This window comes from Triticum aestivum, chromosome 7B (genome assembly GCF_018294505.1).
Source record: "Triticum aestivum cultivar Chinese Spring chromosome 7B, IWGSC CS RefSeq v2.1, whole genome shotgun sequence".
In the NCBI taxonomy this organism is placed as follows: domain Eukaryota; kingdom Viridiplantae; phylum Streptophyta; class Magnoliopsida; order Poales; family Poaceae; genus Triticum; species Triticum aestivum.
Genome location: NC_057813.1, coordinates 101,175,349 through 101,189,642, shown reverse-complemented (window position 1 = coordinate 101,189,642; position 14,294 = coordinate 101,175,349).

Below are 14,294 nucleotides of genomic sequence, written 5' to 3'. Positions count from 1 at the left end.
ATGAGTGGCGGTCGGGGACGAGCGATGGTCTTTTCCCACCAATCTATCCCTCTAGGAGCATGCGCGTAGTGCTTGATTTTTCATGACTTCTAAATTTTTACAATAAGTATATGAGTTCTTTTGACTAATGTTGAGTCCATGGATTATACGCACTTTTACCTTTCCATCATTGCTAGCCTCTTCGGTACAGTGCATTGCCCTTTCTCACCTTGAGAGTTGGTGCAACCTTCGCCGGTACATCCAAACCCCGTGATATGATACGCTCTGTCACACATAAACCTCCTTATATCTTCCTCAAAACAGCCACCATACCTACCTATTATGGCATTTCCATAGCCATTCCGAGATATATTGCCATGCAACTTTCCACCGTTCCGTTTATCATCATGACACGCATTACTTTTGTCATATTGCCATTTAGTGATCATGTAGTTGACATCGTATTTGTGGCAAGGCCACTTTGCATAATTTTTCATACATGTCACTCTTAATTCATTGCCCATCTCGGTACACCGCCGGAGGCATTAATATAGAGTCATATCATGTTCTAGTTTCGAGTTGTAATTCATGAGTTGTAAATCAATAAAAGTGTGATGATCATCATTATTAGAGCATTGTCCCCAGAAAAAAAGGGAAAGGCCAAAAAAAAGGCCAAAGAAAAAAAACAAAAAAAAAGAAAGGCCAAAAAGAAAAAAAGGGAAGGCCAAAAAAGAAAAAAAAGAAAAAAAAAGAAAAAATAAAAAAATAAAAAGGGCGCAATGTTACTATCTCTTTTTCCACACTTGTGCTTCAAAATAGCACCATGTTCTTCATATAGAGAGTCTCATATGTTGTCACTTTCATATACTAGTGGGAATTTTTCATTATAGAACTTGGCTTGTATATTCCTACGATGGGCTTCCTCAAAATGCCCTAGGTCTTCGTGAGCAAGAAAGTTGGATGCACCCCCACTAGTTTTCTTTTGTTGAGCTTTCATACATTTATAGCTTTAGTGCATCCCTTGCATGGAAATCCCTACTCCTCATGTTGACATCAATGAGAGACTTTCTCCTTTTTTTGTCTTCTCCACACAATCCCCATTATCATATTCTATTCCACCCATAGTGCTATATCCATGGCTCAAGCTCATGTATTGCGTGAAAGTTGAAAACGTTTGAGATATTTAAGTAGGAAACAATTGCTTGGCTTGTCATCGGGGGTGTAGAATTTGGGAACATTTTTGTGTGACGAAAATGAAGCATAACCTAACTATATGATTTTGTAGGGATAAACTTTCTTTAGCCATGTTATTTTAAGAAGACATGATTGCTTTTATTAGTATGCTTGAAGTATTACTATTTCTTATGTCAATATGAACTTTTATTTTGAATCATTTTGATCTGAACATTCATGCCACAATAGAGAAAATTACATTGAGAATTATGCTAGGTAGCATTCCACATCAAAAATTCTGTTTTTATCATTTACCTACTCGAGGACGAGCAGGAATTAAGCTTGGGGATGCTTGATATGTCTCCAACGTATCTATAATTTTTGATTGTTCCATGCTATTATATTACCTGTTTTGGATGTTTATGGGCTTTATTTTACACATTTATATCATTTTTTGGACTAACCTACTAACCGGAGGCCCAGCCCGTATTGCTATTTTTTTTTGCCTATTTCAGTATTTCGAAGAAAAGGAATATCAAACGGAGTCCAAACGGAATGAAACCTTCGGGAGCGTGATTTTTGGAACAAACGTGATCCAGAGGACTTGGAGTGCAAGTCAAGAAGATGCCGTGGCGGCCACGAGGGTGGAGGGCGCCCCCCTACTGGGCACGCCCCCTGTCTCATGGGCCCCTCGGGCGGCCACCGACATACTTCTTCCTCCTATATATACCCACGTACCCTGAAAACATCCAGGGAGCCACCGAAACACAATTTCCACTGCCGTAACCTTCTGTATCCGCGAGATCCCATCTTGGAGCCTTCGCCGGTGCTCCACCGGAAGGGGAATCGACCATGGAGGGCTTCTACATCCACACCATAGCCCCTCGGATGAGTTGTGAGTAGTTTACCATAGACCTTCGGGTCCATAGTTATTATCTAGTTGGCTTCTTCTCTCTTTTTGGATCTCAATACCATGTTCTCCCCCTCTCTTGTGGAGATCTATTTGATGTAACTCTTTTTGCGGTGTGTTTGTCCACATCCGATGAATTGTGGGTTTATGATCAAGTTTATCTACGAGAAGTATTTGAATCTCCTCTAAATTATTTTATGTATGATTGAGTTATCTTTGCAAGTCTCTTCGAATTATCAGTTTGGTTTGGACTACTCGATTGATCTTTGTTGCCATGGGAGAAGTGCTTAGCTTTGGGTTCAATCCTGTGGCGTCCTTTCCCAGTGACAGCAGGGGCAGCAAGGCACGTACAGTATTGTTGCCATCATGGATAAAAAGATGGGGTTTATATTATATTGCATAAGTTTATCCCTCTACATCATGTCATCTTTCTTAATGCGTTACTCTGTTCTTATGAACTTAATACTCTAGATGCATGCTGGATAGCGGTTGATGTGTGGAGTAATAGTAGTAGATGCAGGCAGGAGTCGGTCTACTTGTTGCGGACGTGATGCCAATATACATGATCATGCCTAGATAATCTCATAATTATTCGCTTTTCTATCAATTGCTTGACAGTAATTTGTTCACCCACCGTAATATTTATGCTATCTTGCGAGAAGCCACTAGTGAAACCTATGGTCCCCGGGTCTATCTTTTATCATATAAGCTTTCAATCTACTTTTATTTGCATCTTTACTTTTCCAATCTATATCATGAAGTACCAAAAATATATTTATCTTATCATACTATCTCTATCAGATCTCACTTTCGCAAGAGTCCATGAAGGGATTGACAACCCCTTTATCGCGTTCATTGCAAGTTCTTTGTTTGTTTGTGTAGGTGCGTGGGACTTTTGAGGAGCCTCCTACTCGATTGATACCTTGGTAGTCAAAAACTAAGGGAAATACTTATGCTACTATTGCTGCATCACCCTTTCCTCTCCAAGGAAAACCAACGCAAGCTCAAGACGTAGCAAAGCCCATCCATGAGAATGCGCCAGTCCATGAAGATGTTCAGCCGATGGAAATTGGCGAGGAAGAACATCGGAAAAATCCTCAGGAATCATTTCCACTATTTCCAGCTGAATATGGCACCTTTGGCCCTGCATTCAATGAACAACTTCATTCCTTGAAGCTTGCATTCTTTGGGGTCAGCCCTTATGAAGGAGAAAGGAATTTGTTGTCACCGAGGTTCTGGACTGAGGAACATGCAGTCTATTATGCTCAGATCTTGTTTGGCAAGCACAGAATTCTCAATCATATGATATTAAATTTTGCCAAGCTCGAAGAAATACCCTGCTTCCATAATGCCATCGAGCAAATTAAACATGCTCTACTAAAGGGGTTCATGCGCTTTAATCATGGCTGGAACAAGGAAGTTATTCTTCAATTTTATGCCACACTATATATCTTAGGAGATCTAGAAAATGCTTCATCCTGTACGCTTGAATGGATGATTGGCAGAGAGAGAATTAAATATTTGGCAGATCATTTTCTAGCCCTCATAAATTTGCCTCGATGTGAATTTGAGAACAACAAAGAGTACATATTGCATTTCTAGGAAGTGTCTGAAGCACAACTCCACATCATGATGGACCCCACCATGGTGGGGTACGAATGCATTGATGTTGATCCGAAAAAGTTGGCTTATGACAACAAACTACTATTCCACATTCTGTGCAATACCATCACGCCAAAAAACAGGCCAATCTCCATCAAAGGCATCGTCGGAAATGCACTCGTGGCAATTTCTCTAGGAATCAAGTTTGATATTCTGGATCTTTTCATTCGAGACCTCACCTGTGCTGCAGATAGCCCTTAGTCATTAAAGCCTTATGCTCCATGGATAATGTTCGCAATCGAGCAGCTCACAAATGAGAAATTCTTTTGAGCCTATGAGCCGAAAGTATTCATGCCAACTGTCCGTGACACTCTGCGCATTGTGAAGGACAACGGCAAAGGAAAAGAACCTGTTGATGCTACTGCAAATGCTTCTGTGTCTGAAAATATTTCAAAAGTCAAACAAGTCAGGGTTGAAATCCCTCGTGAGAAAAATCCTTCTCTTTATGAGATTTTTACTCGCATACAACAGACTCTGGACAGAAACATCAAGATGAACAGACAAGAAAAGTGGAATTGATGACTGAGCTGAATCTGATTCATAATCACATTTGTCAAATTATTTTGCATGAGCTGGATACAAGAAAGCGCAAATGGACCTTGTTGAGAAGCATTACTCTCGCAAGTATTTAGTTAAAAGGGTCTCTTTAAGGAATATGACTACCTGGACTTGCTTGTTGTTCCACGCATCCGAAGACAAACTCCAGTGCTCCCACAGGGTGCTGCATCAACGGATATGTTGTTCATCAGTCATGATGATGAAATTGCAGATACAATCGGTACTCGTATCTACAAGCTTGATGTTCATCTCTCCAAGTCTTCCAAAGCCTAGCCGGCTACTCCTGCTTATGCCTCGTCAATTCCGCATTCTTAAGACACTGATTCGTCGAGTGCTTTTAATTATGTTTTGGAAGACACTCCCATAGAGTAATTCCTCGTATGTCTTCTCTTACCTTTTTGACACTTGTTGACAAAAAAAGGAGAATTACATTGAGTGATAGATTTTCGGGCTTTGCAGGGTGTTTTGTTTCATTTTTTGGTTTTCCCTTGAACTATTTGCTTCATGAACTTATCACACCACATGTGGTGCTGAAACACTCAGACGCCATGTAACGTTAATAACCCCCGCCCGCAATATCATTTGCTTTGAACTATTTGTCTACAGGTACCATAGAATGTTTTTGCTGTGGTTGATTGTTATTGACAATTATTATCTTATAGGGAAACTTATCTGCTTATCGAAGAAGAGCCAAAGATCATCATGTGATGATAGCATTTCAGAGAAGTACTTCGAGTACTGAACAAACTATATCTGTTGTTGTTGGTTATGCTCTGAGTGTTATCCTTCGTTACCTACCCTTGTAGGATGAGAAAGTCAATCTATCCATAAATGCCTTTCGAGAAGGCCATCTCTATGTCTGACAAAGTGTTTTTCCTCACAGATATCTTTTGTATCATCTAATCTGCAGGAAAACAACCTCCGAAGCATATCCACTCCGAGCAACATATTTTTATTTTTCCTGCTCTAAGCATATCGAATACCTAACATGCATGTAAACTACATCTTGTGTCGATTCAAATTGTGAGAAAACTTTCATGATTTATCCTTTTCACAAATCACTCAACATTTATCTTACATCTAACCTTCTTCGAAGATTTTGTGACAGGAATCACCTCAGACACTAGTAAGTGCATTGAAAAAACTCATATTTAAGATCTGATCAATGACACTCATATGAAGAGCAATATTTCTTCGCCCATGATCCTTCATGATCCAAAGCATATCTCGAGGGGGAGAATATTTTATCTTCGTAATTATCTCTCGTACTTCATTATTCTTCGCATTACACTTCATTCTTTATCTACCAATCGATGTGATCAGTTTTGTCAACAATCATCCAAGAAGGGGGAGATTGTAGGTGCAAGAGAGCGAAGATGTAACATCTGAAATTTCCAATTTGGAATGTTATATATTAGATCTGTAAGTGCATCTAGTGCCACCCCTAGTTGGTTTTGGAGTATTGACGACAAAGTTGGTTGAGGGACTAATGCATTTGTGAGAATTGTAGGATAATGCAGGTAGTGTCCCTCATTGATTCGGTTTACCTACCGGAGATGACCCCTAAAATGTATGAAGACATTGACGACAATGGTGGTATGAGAAGATATTCATATTGAAGACTATGACATGAGAAGACATTGCGTGAAGACTATGGAGCACGAAGATTGTGTGGTTTCGTTTTTTGCTTTTCTTCTTTGTTGAGTCATAGGAACCACCGTACTGTTAAGTGGGGTCCAAGTGAACTAAGTCAGAGTGACTGAAGTGATGCTCAACTCAAATCCTATGTCTTCGAGCGAAGACAATGAGAGCAAATCTTATCCAGAGTTGGATGAGTCAGCTTTGCTTGTAGCCCAAGTAAAGTTACCGTGTGTGTTTGAAATCTGAATGTTGGAACACGTGTCAGTTCCTTAGTGACCCAGGGTCATTTCGGACAAATCAGGTCGGGTTGCCTAGTGGCTATAAATAGCCCACCCCCTACACCATAAATTGCTGGCTGCTCAGAGTTAGTATACGGCTTTTGTCGTTTGAGAGCAACCCACCTCGCAGCATTTGAGAGGGAGAAATCCTTGCGAGGACAAAGCCCAAACACCCAGAGCCAAAGAGTGTTAGGCATCACTGAAGTCTTTCTGTCTGTGTGACCTGAAGACTTATTACACTTGAGGACTGTGTATCCTCCATCTAGTTAGGTGTAGCGTTCTGAGCATCCAAGAGTCATTGTGGATTTCCGGGTGAACGAAGTCTGTGAAGGTTTGGAAGTCTACCTTGAAGACTTACCATAGTGATTGGGCGAGGACTAAGTGACCTTAGCTCAAGGGGAATAAGGTGAAGACACAGTCTTCTAAGTTGAATCTCAGCCTCCCTAACTAGACGTACAGTTGTCACAGCAACTGGAACTGGTCCAACAAATCCTATGTCCTCAACAAGCAACTGGTTCTTTCTCTTCCCTCCTCTACTTTGAGTTTGTCTTCGTGAATTCATTGCTTATCTTCTTATCTAATTGACTTCATTGCTTGACTACTATTGTTGATTGGCTTCATACTATCTTCCATCCTGATCCTACTACCTAGCTGCTATTAGTCTTCGTACGTTAATGCTATTGCATACTTGATTATGGCTTGCTTGTTGTAGTTTATCTTCTGCTGCATATCAATTAGGTTGTTTCTATTGTTTGTCTTTGAAACTTCCATGTTTTGAAGACTTTCATAAAAAATGCCTATTCACCCCCCCTCTAGTCGATAACTAGCACTTTCAATTGGTATCAGAGCAAGGTACTCCCTTGTTCTGTGTGATTCGGTTTAACCACCTGGAGTTTAGCTATGTCGACTGCAGGATTGAGGAATGTATCTTGCCCTACCTTTGACGGTCATGAGTATCCCCGGTGGAAAGCCATGATGAAGAAGCGACTCATGGCTATGGACAATGAACTATGGACCGTCACCGAGATTGGTCTCAGCGATCTATGCAAGATGGCAGAGGTTGATGACATTCGTAAGTACACTCTACTGAACCTCACTGCGAAGGATGTCATCTGCTCCTGCCTGTCCCGAAATCAGTTCAGGAACGTCATGCACCTCAATCACGCGAAGCTAATCTGGGACCGACTTGCTGAGGTCTATGATAGTCATCTTAATCGTCATGATCCTTGGCTTGATGACTACAAGGAGTCGCTTAAAGAGATGACCTTTCCACCTGAACCGTCTTCATCTTCACCATTCCTCATGGCGGGGGGTGCTAAGGTAACTGAATGCTATCTTTCTGAAACTAGTGATGATGAATCAGGTGATGAATTTGGCCCCAGCTATGTCAAACTTGCTTCCCTTGCCACTAAACAACAAAGAGCTTTGGAAAAGATTCAAAACATGCTTAGTAAGAGCGATGATATGTTGGGCGAAGAAATGGATCAGTCAAAAGCTTTGGCTGATAGTCTTCAGAGACTTCACTCCAAGTTTGACGCCCTTCAAGATCAACATAATGCTCTCTTATCTGATCATGAGAAACTTTCTTCTGAATGTCTTCAAAGAGAGCAAGATCTTGAAAAGGTAAGAGTGGATTATGAAGTTCTTCTGAAGAAGCACGATTCATTACTCGCTCAACAGATCAGTCCCGCTCAGGAAGGATTTGAACCACCTTGCATGAAATGCATTGAGTGTGATAACACTGCCTCTGTTGCTGAATCTTCCACTGCTGCTACTGTTGCTCTGTCTTCAACTACTGATGTGGTAACTAACCCCTCTTCTGAGGATACCACTACTATTTCTGATGAAAATGCTAGGTTTAAGACATTGCTTGAAATAGGGATGTATAAAAGTCTGAAAGGGCATCAGACACTTTGTGATGTCCTCAAAAAGCAGATTCTGAACCGAAACCCTAGGAAAGAGGGTGTTGGGTTCGAGTGGAAAATGAATGCTGATGGTTCCTACTGGAAGCCTGAGCAGTATCCCAAAACCACATGGGTTGCTGCAAAGGAACCTTCAGTGGATCCATCTACTTTATCTGGATTTACCTGTGCTAATCCTATTATCATTGATGAATCCTTTGATGCAAACTATAAACTGTTCAAAAATCAGAATGGTGAAGTGTTGCCAGGTATCCAGTGAATGTCATCATGATACCACCAGGGAAGAAGACAAACCCCAGACCAAAGGCATCATATGGTCCAACGGCTACTTACGAACACATGACTCACTTGAGTCACCCTAACGCCAATGTTTTGCAGGGAAATCATACTCAGACTCATGAATATGAGCGTGTGTCTTCAAATTGCTATGTTCATAGAACTAAGAACTTTTCTGCTTATTCACATGAGTATCATTCATCTCCTGCAAGGCTATTTGCTAGGGCTTGAAAGCCGAAATTCTCAGATGCTGCACTTAGACTCATTGCTTCTAGGCCACCCCTGAAAATGTGGGTGGTGAAGAAGAATTAACTCTCTTTTGCAGAATGTGGTCTCCAGCCAGCAATCAATGGCGTCCAATATAATTGCTAGGGACCTAAAACACAAAGGGACGCATGATAAAATAACTTAACATGTATTCCACATATGAATTGCTACCTGTCATACTGTGTGCTAACTCTCATCTATGCTGTGATAATCCAAGTGTGCATCAAATGCTTATGCTTCACAACATACATTGTGAAGCCTATCCCTCTAACTGCACTGTAGGGTACACCAAAAGCTTCAGAATGGATTATTGACAGCGGATGCACTAATCATATGTCTGGCGATCAAAGTCTTCTCATGGACTCAACCTTACGTCCATCCGACAAGAGTCAAATCACATTTGCTGACACTGGTAAAGGTAAAGTATTGGGTCTAGGTAGAGTTGCAATCTCAAAGGATCAACACATGGATAAAGTGATGCTTGTTGAATCCCTTGGATTCAACTTAAAGTATGTCTCAATGCTTTGTGACTTAAATATGATTGTGATATTTGGAAAATACCGTTGCCTTGTACTAATGGAATCTGACAAATCTCTAGTCTTTGAAGGGTATAGGAAAGGTGATCTATACATGGTAGATTTCTCAGCAGGTCCAAAACTTGCCGTATGTCTTCTTGCTAAAGCTTCAGAATGCTGGCTCTGGCATCGAAGGCTGGGGCATGCAGGCATGAGGAACATGCACACTCTCGTCAAGAAGAAGCATGTCATAGGCATCGAAGGTGTCAAGTTCAAGAAAGATCATCTGTGTGGTGCCTGCGAAGCTGGAAAGATGACAAGGGCCAAGCATCCTTCGAAGACCATCATGACAACATCTCAACCCTTCGAGCTGCTACACATGGACTTATTTGGACCTACCCATTACTCCCCCCTCACAACAACGGTGTGTCTCTATGGCTTCGTCATTGTTGATGACTACTCAAGATACACATGGGTGCACATAATTCTCTACAAGACTGAAGTACAAGATGTCTTCAGACGATTCGCCAATTGAGCAATGAACAACTATGGCGTCAAGATCAAGCATATCAGAAGTAATAACGGCACTAAATTCAAGAACACCGGGCTTGATCTTTATCTGGATACAATGGGAATCACTCATGAATTTTCTGCTCCATACACACCTCAGCAAAACGGCATTGTAGAGTGCAAGAACAGAACCCTCATTGAGATGGCTCGAACAATGCTTGACGAGTACAAGACTACAAGAAAGTTCTGGCCTGAAGCCATTGATAGAGCTTGTCACATCATAAACCGTGTCTACATCCATAAGCTTCTGGGCAAAACATCCTATGAGCTCCTCACTGGCAAGAAGCCAAATGTCAGCTACTTCAGAGTCTTTGGTGCTAGATGTTAGATCAAGGATCCCCATCACAAGTCAAAATTTGAACCCAAAGCTCAAGAAGGCTTCATGGTTGGCTATGGAAAGGATTCGCACTCTTACAGAGTCTTCAACCTCTTCCACTACAAAATCGTTCAAACAGTGGATGTGCGATTTGATGAAACCAATGGTTCACAAAGAGAAATTCTTCCAAGTACACTTGATGAAGCTCCTTCCTGTGAATCTATCAAGTTGATGGGAATTGGTGAGATCATGCCCTCTAAAGCACACCCTGAAGAGGAACTTATCATTTCTGCACCAAACCAACCTGAAGACAATGCTCAGACCGAAGACAATACTTCCAATGATGACAATGATCAGCATGAGCAAGGTCTTCGTCCAGTTCATCCTCGTGTTGCAAATGAAGTACAAATTGAGAAGATAATTGACAGCATCAATGCGCCTGGTCCACTTACTCGCTCAAGAGCAACACAACTAGCAAATTTCTGTGGGCATTTTTCATTTGTGTCAATATCAGAACCCAAGAAAGTTGCTGAAGCTTTTATGGAACCTGAATGGATTCAAGCCATGCAAGAAGAACTTCAACAGTTCAAGCTGAATAATGTTTGGGAACTTGTCAAGCGACCTGACCCTCGCAAGCATAACATTATTGGAACAAAGTGGATATATCGAAACAAGCAAGATGAGCATGGTCAAGTCGTCAGAAACAAAGCACATCTTGTGGCTCAAGGATATACTCAAGTTGAAGGAATTGACTTCGATGAAACATTTGCTCCTATTGCTAGGCTTGAAGCTATTCGCATACTGCTAGCCTATGCTAATCATCACAACATCTTGCTATATCAAATGGATGTAAAGAGTGCATTTCTCAATGGCAAGATTGAAGAAGAAGTATATGTTGCACAACCACCTGGCTTCGAAGATCCAAAACATCCTGATATGGTGTACAAACTGAACAAAGCACTGTATGGCCTCAAACAAGCTCCTCATGCCTTGTATGATACAATCAAAGACTTCCTGAAGAGCAAAGGCTTCAAACCTGGATCCCTCGATCCCACACTCTTCACGAAGACATATGATGGTGAACTGTTTGTGTGCCAAATATATGTGGATGACATAATCTTCGACTGCACCAACCAATGAGTTTGGGTAGATGATGCAAGAGCAATATCAAATGTCCATGATGGGAGAGCTGAAGTTTTTCCTTGGTCTTCAAATTCGTCAGCAACGAAATGGCATCTTCTTATCTCAAGAAAAATACCTCAAAGATTGTCTGAAGAAGTTTGGAATGGAAGACTGCAAAGGTTACACGACGCCAATGCCAGCCAAACATCATCTTGGTCTCGACAACAATGGTAAAGAGTTCGATCAAAAGGTATACCGCTCCATGATTGGTTCTTTGCTTTATTTATGTGCATCTAGGCCAGATATTATGCTTAGTATTTGCATGTGTGCTCGATTCCAAGCGGCACCAAAGGAATCGCATCACTTAGCTGTGAAGCGAATTCTTCGATATTTGGCTTACACCCCAACACTCGGATTATGGTATCCAAAGGGCTCAAGTTTTGATCTGGTTGGATTCTCGGATGCTGATTATGCTGGTGACAAAGTGGATCGCAAGTCTACATCAGGCACATGTCATTTTCTTGGTCGATCACTTGTCTGTTGGTCTTCAAAGAAGCAGAACTGTGTGTCACTCTCAACTGCTGAATTTGAATACATTGCTGCTGGATCTTGTTGTGCTCAGCTTATGTGGATGAAGCAAACTCTCAAGGACTATGGCATCGATCTGAAGCAAGTCCCTCTCTTCTGCGACAATGAAAGTGACATCAAGATTGCCAACAATCCAGTCCAGCACTCGAAAACAAAGCACATTGAAATACGTCATCACTTTCTCAGAGATCATGTTATGAAGAAAGATATAGATATCATGCACGTCAACACTGAAGAGCAACTAGCAGATATCTTCACAAAGCCCTTGGATGAGAAAAGGTTTTGCACGTTACGGTGTGAGATAAATATCTTGGAATCCTCTAATGTCCTGTGATCAGGCACACATCCTAACACTTATGCATGTTGATGACTTAGATGTGCAACACACAAAGTAATGTATATCTTCAATCAATGAAGATTTACACTCTGAGTGTGAATACATTAACATGGAATTTGACTTCGGAGCGCCACGACAATTGTGCACCGTGTCTGGGTCTAATACTTTCTATACGGTGGGTAACGCCACCACCAAATTTCTCTGTTTGAAGTGTTTCACTCATGGCGTTATTTCACAAAGATTTCGCATTTGGTTTGTCTTCAGTTTCAATCTACCTTCGTGATTTTTCTGCGCTATAATGGTTTGATTGCATATATATACTAGTGTTCTGTCCTCTACAGCATTCACTTATAGCTAGGTCCTCACTGTTGAATACTTTGAACTAAGTGAATGTGATCGGACCTTAATCTCTCTATGCTTACTATCTCAAACTCTATCTGTCCAAATCATATGCATTCTATTGAAACTGTCGAATGTCTTCTCTGCATCCTTGTCAGCAGAAGACACAGAGACAAAACATCAAGTCCTATTTAAATGAATCATCTAAATTATCGATATCCGGAGAAGCCGGAACGAACATCCGACATACTTGGCGGGCGTGGGGACGTGGGATAATTCTAAGTATGTTGCATGCTTGCCACGTACCTCTCAGATGTGAACCACCAGGGGCACCAGCGTAATTGCGCTGTGTCTCTCACCTACTTATAAATACTTGTCCCCTGTGGTAAAGAAATCCTTCTTCCACCTCTCCACCTCCGTCAAAACCCTAGGGCCACCGCTAGCTCGCGACGACGCCGGCGACAAAGCGCTTAGCTGTCGCGACTTCTCCGACGCCGTCCTCACGCCGGCCGCAGACATCGTCCTCTCCACCGTCGCCGTAGGTGTCCTCCGTCGCCAAGTTAGGGCACGGTGGGCTGAACTGCTCGGTCTCTCATTCTTCCCATCTAGCAGTTCTTCGTGCGGTAATTATAACTCTATTTTTACCACCTTTTTGATCTTCAAGATTCATCCTGTTTACCGAAAGTAGTTTCTACCTATTCAATGTTAAATCGATTCTGTCTGCATCTCTTAATGCCTAGTATATTCACTTAGATTTCATATCAAGTTTGATTCCTCACTTGTACTTATTCACGAACTAGTACAAATCTGGAACCAACTCACCTATGTAAGTGAATGTCTTCGCATCATGAGGTCAATATCTTCAAACTAATTTATCTTCAAAATCTTCTGAGAATGCATATGACCTCGTCCCCTTCCCTTGCATCTCTAATGCTGTCACAGGTACATGTCCATGGGAGAATCCCTAGGTTCTCATAGTCTGCATTTGTTTGCAGAATAATTACAGCATCATATCAATTCTCCTGAAGCCAGTTCCTGTTTGACCAGCAAGCGTAAATCTCTGAAGCCTTTGAGCATATGGAAACCATTCAGTTTGAAGTTCATGGCTGCAGAGAAATCAGTCAGGAAGGGTGGCAGACAGCGTCGTGGGGGAACTTCTAGGGATCTGCCTGATTATCTTGCAGATATATACAAAACAGATCCTGAAGAAGATTACAATCAACGCAAGACTCGAATCCAATGGATTCGACGCTATTGGGCCGAACAGTGGTACAAGTATAGATTCGTCACCCAGGAGTACGCAGAGAAGTATGCTATCAAGAGTCCTTGGGGCGATATTCTCTATCGAGGCCTTCCCCCCAAGAACAGAGCTGAAGCCATTGAGCAAAAATTCTATCCGTGCATGGTCCGTGGACCACAGCCTGAAGAAGCCGACCCATCATCATTGCTCTGGTGTCACGACGACAATCTCTTCAAGCGCAACTTCCAGTTTGCTATGTCTTCAGCAAAGGAAAACAAGAAGTCATGGGGATTAGACTTCAATCCTGGTCCCTCTGCTCCCCGTGAGGATGGGACACGTGAAGTTGAAGAGAATAGAATTGGCCCCTTTGCAAACCTTGATGGTCTCATCTCCTACGTCTTGGTTCATGGTGCCAGAGTGGATCATTCCAACAATGATGCTGATTCTGATGAAGCACCTGCTCCTACTCCAAGGCCGAAGAAGCCAAAGAAGGTTAAGGTTTCATCATCAGCCGCACCTCCAAAAGCTTCTCCTGTGAAGCCATTGGCCACTGCACCTCCTGAAGCCAGTGTGCAGTCCGAAGACGGAGAAGAAAAGGCAA